This window comes from Macaca fascicularis, chromosome 13 (assembly GCF_037993035.2).
Source record: "Macaca fascicularis isolate 582-1 chromosome 13, T2T-MFA8v1.1".
NCBI classification, from domain to species: domain Eukaryota; kingdom Metazoa; phylum Chordata; class Mammalia; order Primates; family Cercopithecidae; genus Macaca; species Macaca fascicularis.
Window position 1 is genome coordinate 102,805,833 of NC_088387.1, and position 18,926 is coordinate 102,824,758.

An 18,926-nucleotide genomic window follows, 5' to 3' on the forward strand; every position below is an offset into this window, starting at 1 on the left:
TTTATGGGACATATTTATATTTATTCATCTAGGGATATTTGAGTAAAAACTTCCCTCGAAGACCACAAACATGAAACAGTACATGAGTATTTGCATCATTACTGTTTTATTTCTCAATATGATTATTATTATATTTATATGGTATTTATCTTTGAGTGGCAATGAGTATACTTAATTTAAAATCTTTGAAAAATTGTTTCATCTCTATATGGTTCTTAATGATCAAATGTTATCACTATTTAACTGATGTGGAGCCAAAGCATAAAGAGGTGAAGCTAATTCCTGGAGAGAACTTGAGATAACCTGGGGAGTCTGTAAAGATTTTAGCACAGCCTTCAAAGCTCAGTTCTATCCCACTTCCTCCCAATACCTTTGCTTGGCCATTCTGAGTCAGAGTGATCCTCCTGAGTCACTGTTGCATCAGACACGGCTCTTGTGCCCCTCTCTGCTTTGTGTGTGTTGGTCTTGTCTGCCATTTAGACTTCAAGTTCCTTTAGGGACATGAAAACTCATATTATTAGCTCATTGATTACAATTATTTCTAAAATTACCCCTTGGAATAAAATATGTTAAGCATCTGGTTTATCCTTTCTAGAAACATCTGCTCTAACATTTGTTGAGTACTTAGTATATGTCAGGTACCAGGGGCAGAGAAAGGAATAATCCATTGCAGTACCTTCTCCAAACCTATGGGTGAGACAGGACAATTACCACAGCTGAAGTCTGGTGAGAAGGGTGCTGTTATGGAGAAAAAGACAGGGGTATTGTGGTCCACAAAGAGGGCACTGCTAACAAGCTAGCCACTCACAATCAATAGAACAGAGGCTCAGGAAAGAAAAATAACTTGCCCAGTATAATGGCTCAGTACATGGCAGTTGCAGGATTTAAACCCCAAGTATACAACTTCACAGCCCAGGTTTCCTTTTTGACATCTATTTGTTATCCCACTTGAACACCTACCTGTGTCTTACTTGTGGGTGCACTCCTCTACACCTGTACTACAGTTGTCATACATAGGAAACAGTTGTTTTACTGAGTTAATGAGTGGAGGTAATGTAATGTTTCTTACTGCATTTCATGCCAAATTTTAAGTTAATGCTAAATGGCTAACTAAAGCATTTCCATGTTTTCAAAGAGAGGTTGGGGGAAGATCAGGAGAGACTATTGCTCTATTTCCCTTTAGCCATTGAAATTGGAAAAAGAAAGAAAGGAAGGAAGGAAGGAAAGGAAGAAAGAAAGGAAGAAAGAAGGGAAGAAAAGAAGAAAGAAAGAAAAGCAAGCAAGCAAGCAAGCAAGCAGGCCACTGTTTAACCCACATGGATAGAAATGGGGCAGAACTGGGGTCTGGCAATGAGTGATGGGCAGAAGGCTGTTGCAAAGTGAGTGAGTGGACTTTGAAAGTGCAGGGTTGGCTGCTTATACCTTCTGTCTAATTCAGCTGTTTGTATGGGTTTCAGACAGGAAAGGTTCAAGTGCAGGATGGATTTGCGATATAAACGCCCCATTCTTTATGCCCATTCCTCCATCATTAACTTTCCTACTCAGTCCTCGAAATGAAAAGCCCGGCATCTTCCATCTGCTCCACGTTATTTATGATGATGTCTCTAATTATGTCCAATTGAGTTGCTGTCGATGATTAAAGGTAATAAGTAATAATAACTTGGCCTCATCATTACCACCATTATTATTAGCTCATTGATTGCAATAATTTCTAAAATTACCCCTTGGAATAAAATATGTTAAGCACCTGGTTTATCCTTTTTAGGAACATCTGCTCTAAATGTGTGATAGCATGGGACTGAACGTGTCTTGCTCCACAAAGAAAGCAAACAGTGTTGACATTGGGAGTCTTGCCTGTGCTGGTATGGATATATTGTGAGATGATGAGAGGAGGAAATAATGATCATGCTCAAGTTCAATGCTGGAATTGCAGAGCTGTTTTAAAAAAAAGGAAGGAAAACAAACACACGCACACAACCTGGCATATTCTGTGGCTACTGCAATCTTTGCTCCTTCTTTGAAAAGATTCCCACCTTCACTGTTGCCCTGATCTTTGCCATGGTGGTGCTTCTCCTGATCTGTATAAACAGGATATTGGGTAAGTGGCAACTGGGAGGAATAGGTAACAAGAGAGATTCCAAAGCTACATGTGGTGGGGAGGGCAGTGGTCTATAGGAAATCCGTTGAGAAGATCCACTCCCTAACACCATGTTCCTGCTTTGGTTCTGGAAATTTCACCATTGGCCTTTCGTTCTTTTTAGTTAAGTGGTCTTCTCAAGACTCCTCTTTGGGAGTGAGAGTCCACCACTGGGGGTTGTACTGTATGTTTATAATGCCTTGGTATGCTTTCCTTTATAACATACTTACCTCTTTATGGGGATGGTGGCCACTGTGAAGAGACACCGTGTGTTCTTAATGGTAAAAGATACTAGGGAAACATTAGCTCTGAGAATGGTATTTAAAACAGTGGCTATCATTTTGGTCAGTGAAAATATAGAACATTTCCATCATCACAGAAAGTGCTATTTTAGAGAGTGCAGATAGACCTTTAGAAACATTTATTAAGGACTCGATGTGATAAACTTTTGCTGGGTGCTATGAGTTTATTTGCCATAGGCGTCCCCCCAAAATTTGAGCAACTGAATCACACATAATCTATCCCAGCTCTGAAGAACTCAGATACTTAAAAATTATAAGATACAAAAACAAGATATAAGGCCTGACATGGTGGCTCATGCCTATCATTATAGCATTTTGGGAGGCCAAAATGGGCCTTTGGGGGCTCCTAGACCCTTTGCCATGGTACCTCTGGTTTCTCAGGGACTTTGCATATAAATCTTCTGAGTGAATTCACTGAGCACAGCTGCAGTGAGCCACGTTCAAGCCACTGTACTCCAGCCTGGGGGACAGACTGTGACCTTGTCTCAAAGCAACAGCAACCACTAGGATCTATGTCTCTGTGTTATCAATATATAAAATAAATGAATATTTAAAAATGAATTACTCCTTATTTGTTGTCTCATTTACTACTCATAAAAATTCTGAAAGAGTGGATTATGCCTATTTTATAAATGAATAAATAGGCCCTGTGAGGCTAGGTAACTTATCCAAGGCCACAGAAACTACCTAGCATGCCATGTAAGTGGTAGACCCAGTCTGGCCTTTAGAATCCTATTTCAATGCCTTTTTCCAAAATATCTTACATACATACACAGGTGGACATAAATGCATATTTACTCTTTCTATATAGAATATTATGCTCCAAAGGAACTCAATTGTGTCATAATCAGACTAAATACAAATTATATCTGGGAAATAAAAATCTGTGGTGTAAAAACCTTTGAATTATTTTTTAGATCTCTTACACTAGGTCAAAAAAATGCAAAACATTTAAAAAACTGATATTGGTGACTTATAAATATTCAATGAGATGAACACAAAATAGATTTTCTAATTTTATAATTTTGTCACATTATGAAATCACAGTGGTAGAAGTTTTATTTCCTTTCTAACTTGAAATCTTCACTTCTTCTCTCTGCTTTGACCAGGTCATTAGTTACCTACAGTCAAGTATGGATTTGGACTGCTCTGCCTAGGTCAGGTTGGCTCCTAGACCCCTTGCCATGGTACCTCTGGTTTTTCAGAAACTTTTCATATAAACCTTCTGATTGAATTTGCAGAAACTAAGGAATATATATGTCACTGGTATATAAGTACTTGTGGAACTTCTATGTGGCTCCAGGGGTATGATTTGGCCTTGGCATCCACTCCCTTTAATATTTTCAAGGTCCCTGAAGAATGTCGTATTTCAGGAAAGAGTTCTAATCACATTGTATCATTAACTTTATGGAGTGTTGTGGAATAACATTTAGTTTGATTCTGATAGAATAAAGGTGCAAATCCATATGCATAATTTAAAATAAAAATCCCTTCTCTGGTACCATATAAACAGATGCCAGGTGTGAAAGGAGAACTGAAATAGTCTCTGAGGATGCTATCACAAAGGAGGCCAAGCTTTCTCCATCAGCTACTTTCAGCCCCTGGGGAACTCATGTGAGTTGCTTCCACCATCGTATCTGATGTTACTCCTAGAAACTTTTCAGGATCCCTTTTACTCTCCCTACCCTCTCTTTCTCTGCCATATGTATAAATCAAGAGTGAATTTCTGGAGGTTCAACCTGGAATACCTTGCTTCCTTTATTGAGCTGTGAACCAGAAAGAATGAGGTAAGATAGTTACAAAAGTTATTTGTTAGCTTCCAGACTACATTGGTGTAAGGGCATCATTTTTTTATTTGCAGAAGAGTTTAAGCTTCAGCTAAATACCCAAATGCTAAGAAACTCACCTCCGCAAAAAAAGTTGTTAGAACTAAAAAACAAATTGAATGAAGTTGCAGGATATAAAATCAACATATGAAAACAGTGTGTTTCTATCCACTAACAAAAAAAATCCAAAAAGGACATTAAAAAATAATCTCATTTAAAATATCATCAAAAAAGCCTTAGATATAAATTTAACCAAGGGGTGAAAGATCTGTGCACTGGAAACTATAAAGCACCAATGAAACAAATTAGAGACAAATAAATGAAAATATATCCCATGTTCATAAATTGGAAGAGTTAATATTGTTAAAATGTCCATACGACCAAAAGATACCTAATGGTTCAATGCAATCTCTATCAAAATTACAATGGCATTTTTTCACAGATATTCAAAAACAATCCACAAATTTATATAGAACCACACACACACACACACACACACACACACACACACACAAACAGAATAGCCAAAGCAATCCTAAGTAAGAAGGACAAAACTTAGAGGAATCACACTTCCTGATTTCAAATTGTATTACAAAGCTATAGTAGTCAAACCAGTATGGTACTGACATAGAAATAGACACATAAACCAATGGAACAGAATAGAAGGTCCAGAAATAAACCCACACATGTATGGTCAACTAATTTTTGACCAGGGCATCAAGAATGCACAAGGAGAAAAAATAGTCTCTTCAATAAATGGTGCTGGGAAAATTGGTTATCCACAGGAAAACAAATGAAATTGCACCCTATCTTACACCATACACAAAAATGAACTCAACATCAATTAAAGACTTAAACATAAAACCTGAAACTGTAAAACTCCCAGAAGAAAACATGGGGAAAAAGTCTCTTGACGTTGGTTCTGATGTTTTGAATATGACATCAAATGCACAGACAACAGAAGCAAAAAATAAGTAGGATTACATCAAATTAAACATCTTCTTCACAGCAAAGGAAACAATCCACAAAATGCCAAATCAATCTGTGGAATGGGAGAAAATATTTGCAAACCATACACCTGATAAGGGGTCAATACCTAAAGTATACAATGAATTTCTATAACTAAAGGGCAAAAATAAAATAATTCAATTAAAATTAGGGAAAGAACCTGAATAGACATTTCTCCAAAGAAGATATAGAAATTGACCAACAGGTCTATGAAAAGGGGCTCAGCATTACTAATCATTACGGACGTGCATATCAAAACCACAATGAGATACCACTTCACAACTTTAGTATGGCTATTATAGCCAATTTCCATGTTCTCACCAGCACTTGTATATACATATATGTATACACATATATGTATATATGTATATATACAAGTGCTGGTGTATATATATATACACACACACACAAGTGCTGGTATATATATACACACACAAATATATATATTATATATATATACATACAAGTGCTGGTGAGAATGTGGAAAAAGAGGAATCCTTGTACACTATTGATGGGAATGTAAATTTTTATAGCCATTATGGAAAACAGTATGGAGTTTCCTCGAAAATTAAAACTACCATATGATTCAGCAATCTCACTTCTGAATATAGATCCAAAGAATTGAAATTAGGATCTTGAAGAGATATCTATGCTTCCATGTTCATTGCAGTATTATTCACAATAACCAAGACATATAGAACATGTAAGTGTCCTGTGATGAATGAATGGATAAACAATTGTGAGATATACACACACACACACACACACACACACACACACACACACACACACACACACACACACACACACAGTGGAACAGTGGAATATCATTCGCCTTCAAAAAGGAGATCCTGCCATGTGCAATAACTTGGGTGACCCAGAGGGTGTTATCATAAGTGAAGTAAGCCAGTCACAGACAAATGCTGTATGACCTCTGTATGACCTCATTTACATGTGGAATCTAAATCAAACTCTTAGAAGCAGAGAGTAGAATGGTGGTTGCTAGGGAATGGGTAGGAAGAAAGGGGGAGGTGTTGGTTAAAGGGTACAAACTTTCAGTAATGCAAGATGAATAACTTCTGGAGATCTATACAGCATATACAATATTGTAGACTTAACATTTGCTAAGAGAATAGATCTTATGTTAATTGTTCTTACCACAAAAATAAGCAAATTAATTAAATAACAACAACAATAATAATAAATGCGTTGGAAGGAAACTCTGGGAGGTGATGGATATGTTGATGGCCTTGACAGTGGTAATAGATTCATGGATGTATACGTATCCACAAACTCATCAACATATATATATGAAATATGTACAGTATAGGTCAATAATACCTTAATAAAGCGTTTTATTTTTTAATACTGGTAAGAAGGAGAGCTCTGAACTACCGTCTAAAACAATGGATGTGTAATTTAGCAAACTTGGAACTGTGTAAATATATCAGAAAGCATTTATTCCAACATTCACTTCCTTCTGTCCTCTGACAGGCATCTTTGTCTTTCACCTGCTGCTATTTATTTTAGCAGCAAAGGTGGTTCACTGCATACTTGGATCTATCCTCAAGAAAGATGATGGACAAAGTTCTCTTCAACTCCTCCAAACACCCTTTTCTGAACCCTTCTTTCCTCTTTTAAGGTCTCAACCTTTTTTTTGTTTGTTTTAACGTTACTGTTTTCTGCTTCTCAAAGTCACCCGTGTCATAGAGTCAAATAATATAATGACTTCTCATAGAGGAGAGTTGGGGAATTAACTAGTGGCCCTACCCAGGAACATCAGCATTTACAGGAGGAAATCAGACAGGGAAAGGTTATGTTCAAAGGAATGAATGAAGTCAGGGTTTCACACACTGTAGATCATGCATTTGAGAAAAGCTAGGGGTGACGCTCTTCACCAATATTGGAAATCTCTTGTGAGCTTGGTCATTATTTTCTACACCCTTGCTAGGCTGAGGGAGGAGTGAGGAAACTTCTGTGGGGCCTGAGCATCAGTCAAGAGGACCTAGATGAAAAGCCTGGAGCGGGGGAGGCCCACGGCCACAAAGCACTTGGAAGAAGAAGGGAACATGTGGTCCACTGGTGATCTGTGTTTACTCGTCTGTCTGGTGTGTTCCGAGAGGAGGATGCAGGCCAGCCAGAGGTCAGCAAGTCAAAACCCTTTGAAGACAGACCCAGCTTCTGAAATGGATCTGGCGTTCCCTTGCTGGCTCCGTATCCCACAGTAGTTCACACACTTCCCAGCCATCACCATTTGTGTGTGAATTGTCTACAAATTTCATTGATAGAAACACCAATGTGTAAAATTGTGACATCTTTATTTTTCTGGTACTAAACAATTACTCTCTGGTGCTCCATTTTCCCTAACAAGAACTTTAATCTTATTATTTCTGAGCAGGCATACATTTAAACCCAATTAGTGTTTTCTCCCCCACTCTTCATCATCCCAGAGTATCATCAGTATGTTTTTGGGGTATGCACATTAGGGCAGGAGTTGTCATAGTTGTCCTTGCCCTTCGTTGTCCCCCTTTGAGTGCACCTAATTCACATCACCACTGACCTGTGTCTCTCCTTCTGGTGTCCACGGTCCATCAGGGTCTCAGGTTTGTCCCGCCCGTGCTGTTGCTGCTGATAGTGGCCTCTTGTCAGGCCTCTTCTGATCCAGGACCTTCAAGAACATAAGAAATGTTTGGATGCTCTCTCACAATCCCTTTCTTCTTAGATATTCCAGTTTCCTCTCTTAGTTCATTGCACTGAGGGGCAGGGCACATCTGAGAGGCTCTAAACTCAGCCTACTGAACAGGAGGGGAAAGGCAGTGTTCCCTTCCAAGAATTCCCCCTCCGCATCCCAAACCTAACTACAGTTTAGATCACGTCTAGGGCTGGGCCTAGCTCTACAAGAGAGGAAGATGGGAGCAGGGTCCCTTCTCTGAGACCCACACAGTGACGACTAAATATTACCCCCTTTTCCATCTCAATTCTCTTCTTTCTCCAGCAGATTGAATTTATGTAGTTTTTTGAGAGAAATCTGCCTTTTTCCTAACACTACTATTTATGGTATAAGATTTATCTTCATATTCCATCTGAGTTGACTCAAAAAAACCTTTTCTCTATCATAAAAACTTGGCTCTCACAATGAAGCCTTGGCTCTCAAGATTATGCTCTGCTTTGAGTTTCTAGAGAATATTTTAGAAATAAAAAGTCAAGATTTGATTCTTATATTTTCTGCATTTTCTCCTTCCAAAAGCAATAAAAATATCTAGTTTTTTATTGTGGTTTTGGTTTTTTTTTTTGTTTTTTTTTTTTAAATTGAGACTGAGTCTCACTCTATTACCCAGGCTGGAGTACAGTGGCGTGATCTCAGCTCATTGCAACCTCTGCCTCCCTGGTTGAAGCGATTCTTGTGCATCAGCCTTCCAAGTAGCTGGGATTACAGGTGTCCACCACCATGCCCAGCTAATTTTTGCATTTTTAGTAGAGACAGGGTTTTACCACGTTGGCCAGGCTGGTCTCAAACTCCTGACCTCAAGTGATCCCCCCACCCTGGCCTCCCAAAGTGCGGGATTACAGATGTGAGCCACTGTGCCCAACCAAAATATCTAGGTTTTCAGGTAATAGTTCTATAAAGAAGCATAGAATTAGTAATAATGCACGGATTACTGCTTCAGAAAACCACCCTGATAGACGAGAGTTGCCACAATTTTCCTTGCCCACTTTAGCAATGATCAGATTCTCATGAGAATCAAGGAAAGGAAGGTAAGAGTCCATTAGGGGTAGCAAGGAGACCAAAAGGGGAAAATTCCAAAAAAGGAAAGTGAGTAGACATCAAAATTTTCTTTATGTTTACCATTAAGAATGCTTGCAAAAGGCATCATAAAAATATGGGAGGCAAACTAAAAAAACTTGCTGTTAGTTTCAGCTCTACCATTTCATAGCCATATAACATTTGATAAGACAGCCTTACTAGTTTATTCATCTGTGCAATGGATATAATAATATTTGCCTGGCTTGTTTACTTTAGAAGTATGTGTCTACATGGAAATCTGAGTAGATGTTTTATTTAATAAGCTTTTTTCTCTATAGAGAAGAAATAACTGTGCCTAACAATAATTGTATGAAACATGGTAATTAAGAAAGACCCATGTTCCTTAAATGACAAATGGTCTTACTTTCTATTTTAAAAGACAGGCATCTTTCCAGATTTAATAGATCTTTTTCTGTCTCTTCCTTTTTTCCCCCAGGAATAATTTAGGCAGTGAGTACTTCAATTGTATTCATCTTCAAGTCTGACCTAGAACTTAAGTCTGCAGTTAAGTCATTGGGCATTGCAGAAGATTGAGTACTTGGTAAATGAGATGTACATGCACGATTGTTTGAAGATTTATCCCCGCCAAAACTCATGTTAAAATTTAATCCACAATGAGGCAGTATTGAGAGGTGGGGCCTTTAAGAGGTGATTGAGTCATGAAGGCTCTGCCCTCATGGATGGATTAATCCATTGATGGGCTAATGCATTAATGTGTGAATGGACTGATGGGTAATCATGGGAATGAAACTGGTGGCTTTATAAGAATAGGAAGAGAGACCTGAGCTAGCACACTCAGCCTCCTTGCCATGTGATGCCCTGTGCCACCTTGGGACTCTGAAGAGGGTCCCCACCAGCAAGGAGGCTCTCACCAGATATAGTCCCTCAATCATGGACATCTCAGCCTCCATGATTGTAAGAAATCCATTTTCATTTCTACCCAGTCTTAGGTATTCAGTTATAAGCAACAGAAAATAGACTAAGACAATGTAGCAGTGGACTGTGGATAGTAAAAATCAAAGGATGATAATGTGGCTCCTGTTCTTGAAAAATTCCAAGTCCTACTGAGAAGACATTTGTGTAATCATTATTTATTATTTCAATAAATATTTATCAAGCCTCCCCATGTTCCAGGTATTGTTCTAGGTGCTAAGATTACAGCAGAGAACAAATGTTTTTTAAATGAAGCTTTCATTTTTGTGAGACTTGAATCAAATGTACAAAACAAGAGTAAGTTTTTTGAAACGTAAGTCATTACTAAATCATGTGGTACAGAGGATTAGTGCTGTTGGAAGACACAGAAAAAAAGATGAATGTGAGGGTGTTGGTTGAAAAATGCAACTTTCAATAAATTACATTTTAAGCTGGATCTGAAGTTTAGAAGAAATCTTTCAAATGAAAGGAAGAAATACAAGGAAAGGTCTCTAGAGTAAGCATGATTTATTTGTAGACATAGAGGAAACTTGCTTGACTTAAATAACAGGTATATTTTGGAGAGAATTGGTGAATCCAACTGGAGAAGTACTGTGAAAAACTATGACAATTAAACTGAGAAATTTAGTTTCAATGAAATTGGAAGTAAAGGGCCATGGAAAGTTCTGGGTGGAGTGGTGGTCAGATATTGGTGACATAAGGGTGTGTAATGTAATGAACATTGTCTTTAGATAATATGGATTTAGTGCACTCAAAATTCAGGCCACAGGGAGAATTACACATGAATTTTCATTTTCAAAGGCCCACACACTCTGAAGAAGATTGTAAATTACATGGACAATTGATTATTTGTATAATCTTGACAAGCCTGCATAAAAAATAATTTCCCCTGAAATCCAGATTACTAACTTAATAAGAAGAATATCTTTGTCTTAGCTTCTAAGCTATATAGTTACATGGAGCTGTGTACATTTGCCTTCATGACATTTACATGAGGGATAATGGATGTGGATTTAATGCAATAATTAATTATTTGTTCACTTGGAGTTACCATGTCATGTTTCTATTGAAGGTGGGGAACTAAAATAGGAGTTCAGACATTTTAGGAACAATCTCATCACACACAGAGAGAAAGGGCTTGGATAATCAATTTAGGAACACTTTTCTTTTTCTTGATCCAGTGGCCAAAGGCAGATTGATAAGTGGGTATTATTTTCCAGAGAGGCTTAAGAACTTATTATTGAGAAGATAACCAGCCCTCTATTGAGAAGTCAGACCATAGCAGCCATGTGTTTATAAGCCTTTGGTTTGTTTTAAGATGGAGGGTTCCTCACACCATTAAATTTGGAGTTGGTTAGGGATAATGTGGTTCAGGTTTTCCCATAATTGTATGGGAATTCCCTGGGTGAAATGTATGGGTCTGGGAAAGATCAGATCTGACTATGCTCAATAACTTCTGACTTTCAATTCATGAGAGTGCCCAGTGGTCTCTCCTCATATATCTCCTCATCAAGCTTTAAGTTGGTAAAGTTTTCATAGATAAAACAGTGCTTCTCATCGTGGGCTGCCAATGAAATCCAAAAGGAATAGAATGTGTGTTTGGTCAATGGAATTGGCAAACAGAGCAGGCTTCTGGGGCATCTGGACATTGTTCATACTGAAGCCTCTTATTTGTTCATTTGGAAATGAACAATCAGGAAAGCTTCTACATTTGGAGGATGTTTGCAAAATGAGTTCTCTCAGGTTGAATTTGGCCATGGTCCCATGTGAAGCAGTTGTACTTTTTACTCAACAGATTTTGGATAAACCAGGGAGGCTTGGCTCCTCATATGGTCCAATCTTTGTTGCATTGCCCATTTTTGCAGTTCTGACATCTGGAATGTAAATTAGAACTACATATTTAATATTTCTGTTTAATGTTTATTATTGAGCTCCCCTGAAGATTGTTATTTGGAATTGGCTACCAAGGGCCTGTTATTCTAATTGACAGAGCTCTCATCCAGCATGCTGGTTATTCCTTTCTCTCTCTCAGTACACTAAGAAAGGGGTGGTGAGCTTTTTCAATTTTCAATGAAAACAGTAAGTCAGCAGAGATATATAAGTTGACTTTTTTGCCTGGCAGTTGATAAATGTCCATTGAATGAACAATTCTGGAGTCTTCCAGGACATTTCTGTGTAGAAACTTCTTATTTACACTCTAGAAACTTTGGAGAACCAGTGTTGGTTCTGCTAAACAGTATTCTGGTCCTCAATGCCTAGATTCACTGTTTTAGACCCCAGACACACCAAGTTATGCACTTTGCTTTACTAAATTCTATAAAGCTTAGTCAATGAATACTAGACAGACATGGCTCTCAATGCTATTGGGAATGCAGTTGCATGGAGCTGTGTACATTGACCTTCATGACATTTACGTATGGGATAATGAATGTGGATTTAATGCAATAGTTTATGGTTTGTTAACTTGGAGTTACCAAGTCATGTTTCCATTGAACGTTGGGGACAAAACTAGGAGTTTCTAAGAAATAACTTCTACTCTTGAGTAGCTATATTAGTTTGTTAGGGCTGCCATGCAAAATAGCACAGACTGGGAGGCTTAAACAACAGAAATTTATTGTCTCACAGTTCTGGAGGCTGGAAGTCCAAGACCAAGGCGTTGGCAGTATTGGTTTCTTCTGAGGCCTTTCTCCTCAGCTTGCATGTGGCCACCTTCTCACTGCATCTTCGCACCGTTTTTCCTCTGTGAATGACCTCTCTGGTATCTCTGTGTCCTAATCTTCTCTTCCTATAAGTACATCACTCAGATTGGATTGGGATCCACCCTAAGGACCTCGTTATACCTAAGCCACCTCTTTAAAAACTCTATCTCCAAATACAGTCACATTCTGAGGTACTAGGGTTAGGACTTCAACATATGAATTTGGGGGTGGGGGCACAATTAAGCCTATAACAGTACTTTCCAGTACTGTTTTGCAGTTCCACTAAAGAGCCAATAAAATAGAAACGCAACGCACATGTGCCGAGAGTTCAACAACAGTGTATACAGAAGCGATACATCTAAGGACTATTATAGAAGCGTGGAATCAGCCAAATGTACGAGCAAAGTTCCATGGGGATTGAGAAACCAGAGTGCTCCCGTCTATTTGGAAGAAGCTTTATGGATGAGATGGTTCTGAGATAGACATTGAAGAAGAGATTTAAAAGAACAAACTATTTTTTTTTTTTTTGAGACAGAGTCTTGCTCTGTGGCCCAGGCTAGAGTGCAGTGGCGCAATCTCGGCTCACTGCAAGCTCCACCTCCCAGTTTCACGCCATTCTCCTGCCTCAGCCTCCCGAGTAGCTGGGACTACAGGCACCCGCCACCATGCCCGGCTCATTTTTTCGTATTTTTAGTAGAGACGGGGTTTCACCGTGTTAGCCAGGATGGTCTCAATCTCCTGACCTTTGAATTATGTAAAATTTCAATTATTTAGATCAAATATAAGCAATTTCATATAGTATAACATATTTATTTTTGTGCTCATAGTATAGGGCAAGGACTGGCAATTTTCTTTTCTATAATATTAAGAAGCAGGTGGTAAATATTTTGGGCTTTGTGGGCTATGTGGTCTCTTTCACAACTACTCAACTCTACTGTTATAGTGTGAAAATATCTATGGATGATATATAAACAAATGAATGTATGATGTATTCCAATAATAGTTTATTTACAAAACCAGACAGCAGAAGTAACCAGTTAGTAGAAGAGTCACGACAACAACTTAGGTCCCCTGACTCACAGACTAATGTCCTTTGCTTTATGCCACATTATTTTATTTCCTAGGAACTAGTAAGTTTCCAAGTGAATACTGGAACTTTTTTTCAATTCAAAAAAGCCCATTTGGGAAAATAAAAACTTCTAAAACTGCCAAGAAAAAAGACAGCGGGCTGAATTTGCCTTCTGGGTCATAATTTGCTTACTCTTGTGTAGGGAAACTTTAAATTCCCTAACTTTTCTATTTGCTGAAACATGTCTTCCCTGATCCTTTCACACCCCTGTGCCGATCACGGAGTTCCTCTTCTGTGACATGTGTATCCCTTGTTCTTTCCGAAGTAGAGCCTTTCAACATGCAGAGACTGCAAAGAGCAGAAAATGCCTTGGCTCCAACTCAATGTTGTCATGTGGTAACAGACCACAAACCTAAGCCACTTCCGCCTTGTTGTTGAACTCTTGGCACATGTGTGTTGCGTTTCTATTTTATTGGCTCTTTAGTGGAACTGCAAAAAGATTTGTGGCCTCCTTTCATCTAGCGAGAGAAAACAAGCAACCACTTCTCTTTTCACAACCTAAAATCCTCCTTGGTATCCATATTGCAGAAGGGACTTTTTCACAGTGTCAGATCTTTCCAGATAACTGAGAATATCCAGTAAATAAAAACAAATAATTCATTGTGGGTATAAGATTTATAAAGTGTCCATAAATCTCCCTGTCTTTATAGAAAGAGGAAGCTGATTAAAACGCAACCTTATTGGGAAGACTCCGTGGTATCACTGGGGACTCCTCACTTACTAGTTCCTTACAGTCATTTATAGCGTGGCTGCTCCATGCCTTTCCGGGACCTGGGGTAGAACGGTGACCAAGCTAGGCAAGATTCCTCTTTTCATGGAGATTTCATTCAAAGGGGAGAAACAGGAAATAAATAAGCAGAAAAGCATATGAATCAAATAAATTCAAGTGGTAATTATTTGTAAAGAAAATAGAGCAGGGTAATGGGATGCAGATTGAGAGTGGCTATTTAAGAAAGAGTGAAGGGATGGAGAACAGAGAAGGGGCTGACCATATGAAGTGTTGCCTTGGAGTTTCACAGACCGAGGCAAGGGCAATGCAGAGGCACTGAGCTGAGAACAGGCTTGGTGCGGTCGCGGATCAGCAAGGCCATTGCAGCTGGGATGGATGAACTGAAGGGATGGAAATAGAGGGCAAGGTAGAAAAATCTGCTCTGAGACAGTGAGGCCCCAGGACACACTGAGCAGTTAAGACTCTTTGTCCCAGACCAAAATAGCCTCAGATGGCTGTGCTTCTTAAAGTCCCTATGTCCTTTTAACATGGTTTTCCTTTCCTTTTTTACCAAGTTAGCTTAGGCCACTCTGTTAATATTCTGCTTTAATCTCTGAGATGAGAAACTAGATAGATCGTTAATCTTAATTTAAACAATGTGGTAAAGCCAAATTGAACTCTAAATGGGGGTGTGAAAAACTTTTCCATGAATAAAGTTCATGGAGTTTTTACAGCCTTTTAAAAGCTCAGACTCCTTCTTCATATTGAACTCTCAGCTGTGTTTTTTGCTAGTTAAGGCTGCTGAATGGTATACTACAGTCTCTTCCTCTATAATCGTACCTACCACACTCCTGTATCCTCAGAAAGAAATTTAGTAAATTTCTAAAGGAAAACGCTTGCCACGTTCCAGTAATTGTGTCTTTCCATGGTACCAAATCATCAAGAAGGATCTTGGAGGCTGAATGCAGGGTTAGTGCCCACTTTACTCTCTCCTTCCTTTTCCTCTTTTCTACTTGGATTCACAGGAGAATTCATTATAGAAAACACTCTCTCCCTACTTCTACTGTTGTTGGTAACAAGAAGATGAACAGTAACACCATTTCTTTTCCTATATAGAAGAAGTAGCATTTGAATGGAGCAGGATTTCAGTGAGTATGGTAGTGAAGGTATTGGGAGCTAAAGGCACTCAGACCCTGGTCAGTGTGTAGGTGTCTCTGCAGCAGCATTTAAATGGGGCAGGATTTCAATGAGGATGATGGCGAGTGTTGGGGGCTAAAGGCATTCAGATGCTGGTCAGTGTGTGAATGTCTCTGGGCCTCAGCTCCCTTCTCTGTTGCCCTTTTCTCCTTCCTATTCTCGTACCATAATGTCATCCCATCAGCTACTTTGGCTGGAGCCTGTCAATACTGTTTTTTTCAACCACAAATCCAGTTTTTAAAGCTCTATTTTCAATGATTTTACTTTTTCATAAGAATTGAAGACCAGAATACTGTTTGGCAGAACTAACATTGATTTTACCACCAGGTGCAGGAGACAACTGCCATGAGTGACTTCTGGGACACATAACAACCCTACTGTGTCCTCCCCAGACCCTTCCTTGAAATTCCATCACAACAGCTATAATACTTTGATTTAAATTTTAAAACTCCCATTAAAATGTAAATGCCCAGAGGAAGAATAATGCCTTGAACTCTCTCTAAGCATTTATCCCTTAGGGTGAGTTAGATATTTTACTGACATTAGATTTTTATCGGAGAAAGAGGGGAGAGTGTGAGAATGGGAGAGTACTCTGAAAGAAAGGCTGGGAACACCAAAGACCAACTTGGCTGACTTTACAATCATCTAAAACTGCAGTCTCAGGAAATGTCACTGGGCTAATTGTTCCCTACTTTGGTTTATTAATCCTGGTTTCTTTGGTTTGGATTGGTTTCCATCCCTCTGCCCAAGCCACGATGTCATAGCCAAGCGTCACTATCCCTATTGGGTATGATTTGCTACAATTGCTGGGTCCAAGCTTCTGAATCATCTCAAGACTCAGTGTATTTGTTCTGTTGTTTGGCTACCCTTCTATACATATTACAAAATCTATCCCAAATCTGGCTGACCATTTTCTCTTACTACTATCCCCTCCTCCATTAGTAATATATGTAAGTCACCCTAAGGGATAAATGCTCCTCCATCCAGGGGGAGGAGAGGATAGGAGTAAATCACAAAACCCTTCCCTGTCTTTCATCCATCTCCCTTTCTGGAGCCAGTTTTTTCTCTTGCACCCTACATCACCCATGTTCAATAGCTCTTCCCCTTGACCATTAATCCCGGATGTGGATCTTGTCAAATCTTGTTTAAAAATCAAAGCACTCTTCATACAGCCACTAAATCTCCTTCATCTTTCATGACAGGGATATCTTCAAGGAACTCCATCCGATTTGTTAAACATGACCTCCTCTGCCTGGGTCCTCAAGCCTCCCTTCAATAAAGTAGGCTTTTCCAGGTGCTCTCCTACCACATCCTTTAAGAATGCTTCCAAGAACTCCCTCCACTGCACCCTTCTTATCCCTAAACAAAACAGATGTTACACACTCTGGTCTCCTATCTCTCTGCTTGTCTTAAGAGGGATCTTAAAAGAAATATGAAGGATGGATCTGGCTATTTTCAAATCCTTTGGAATTACTTCCAAATAGATGAATTTCAGTTACTGCTGCTTTACCTTGCCTGATTTTCCCATGAATGCAAATTTTCTTTTTTTAAAAAAGTAAAATGAATAGCCATGTGTTTTCCACTGCTTTGCATGATATACTTATGTTGTATTTTTTGAAACTTGCCTATAGGTCAATTATCTTCAAATGTAAATTCAGGATTTGAGGGGACTCAATATGTAACATGCCTTTGAACCAATGGAGAGATTGGCTCAGAACCAATTGAGAGATGGGCATAGCTCTGTGAAGACTAAGCCTCCACCTTTAACATTGTAAGTGAATTTTCTATTGTTTTAATCCTTTATCAGATACACTTTTCTGCCCAATCATTGGGACAATCAGATAATTATGAGATTCCTCCCTCAGCGCATAGCCCACACAACAGAGTAAAATGCACCCTTCTGGCAAATAAGTAGATCGCAATGAGAGGAATGAGAGGTAGGGGCTAGGCCAAGCATTCATATTGTGTTTTTCCAAGTTTAACCCTCAGAAAAGTCATTCCTAAAGAGTAGAATGTGTGAGGCATGGAGAGGGGCTGAAGAAGTGTAGGAACACTGTGGAAGTTCCTCCAGATAAAGGTTCAAATAGGTAGGCATAGGCTCCCAGTAATCTTAGGTAGCACAAGAATTGCATATGTTGTTTGATGTAAAATGCAGATTCCTAAGGCCATGTCTGATTCAAGATCTGGAATAGGACCAAGGGTATCCAAATATATAAATGAACTCTCAATGATTCTAATGCAGGTAGTTGGTTAACCCACTTAAAGGGACATTACATTAAAATCTTACAAAATGTTCTCCAAAAAAAAAAGGATTATATAATTAACTGTTTTGGAAATATTAAATAAAAACAAATTAAGCACACTTTTCTTGATTTATAATATGATAAACATTGAACAGAATGGAACATGATATTTCTGAAGCTTTTTTTCAGACCACTCATTAATGATTTGAGGGATGCCACTGCACTAACACAGTTTGAAAGGTGCTGAGTTGAGTGCCTGAAATAAGAGAGCTACCTATTGTCATCTGTACTGGTTAGAATATACCTGAAATTCAGTTTATGGCACTACCATGCTTTAAGAGAGTTGTTGAAAACCTTGAGCATGTTGAAAGAATTTAGTCTTTAGGGGTTTGCTAATGATATCACCTGAACAATGGTGGAAGGAGACTGAAGAGACTCTTAGGCTAAAATGGCAGTTCAAATATACTAAACTCACATTGGTCAAAACCCTAACAAAGCCATAGAAAAGAGATTGAAAGGACTAGCAAATAAAGCAAGAAAACAACAGTTATACATTTTGGAAGCTGGAAAACATACAAACCAGCAGTAAATGAGTTATCAAAACCAAAACAGTGGAATGCAAAACCAAAGAGGAGAGAGCTGGGAATCAACCCATCATGGATTCTTCAGAGTCTCTGGAATTCTCAGGACCGGACAGGACAGCTCCAGTTTCCTTTGTAACTGGGCATGATGGTGTTAAACAAAATATAAAGGATTGGGTGAAAACTTCTGGCAAAGCAGTCAGATGTTTAGGTTTTCTTCCAAGTTCTATGCCACTGGGTAACTGACCTTCCTTCACTCTAGAGGTTTATTATCTGAAGAGGGTAGAACAGAGAAACCTGGGACAGGGAGTTGGCTGGCACAGGTGTTAGTAAAGATGGGCTATCCTACTGAAAATA

General features: G+C 38.8%; 1 long non-coding RNA gene across 3 annotated transcripts in view; it reads right to left on the reverse strand.

Moving 5' to 3' along the window:
* Nucleotides 1-18,926, reverse strand: part of LOC135966703 (uncharacterized) — a 19,610-nt gene continuing 684 nt past the window's right edge. For 2 of the 3 annotated variants that reach the window (XR_012422654.1, XR_012422652.1), the window contains exons 2-4: nucleotides 12,635-12,796; nucleotides 7,834-7,941; nucleotides 1-491 (exon numbers count right to left, since the gene is read on the reverse strand). This is a non-coding gene — a long non-coding RNA (uncharacterized lncRNA). Of the gene's footprint in view, nucleotides 492-7,833; nucleotides 7,942-9,120; nucleotides 9,167-12,634; nucleotides 12,797-18,926 lie in introns of all 3 variants that reach the window. The other variant, XR_010580247.1, reaches the window with a different exon arrangement.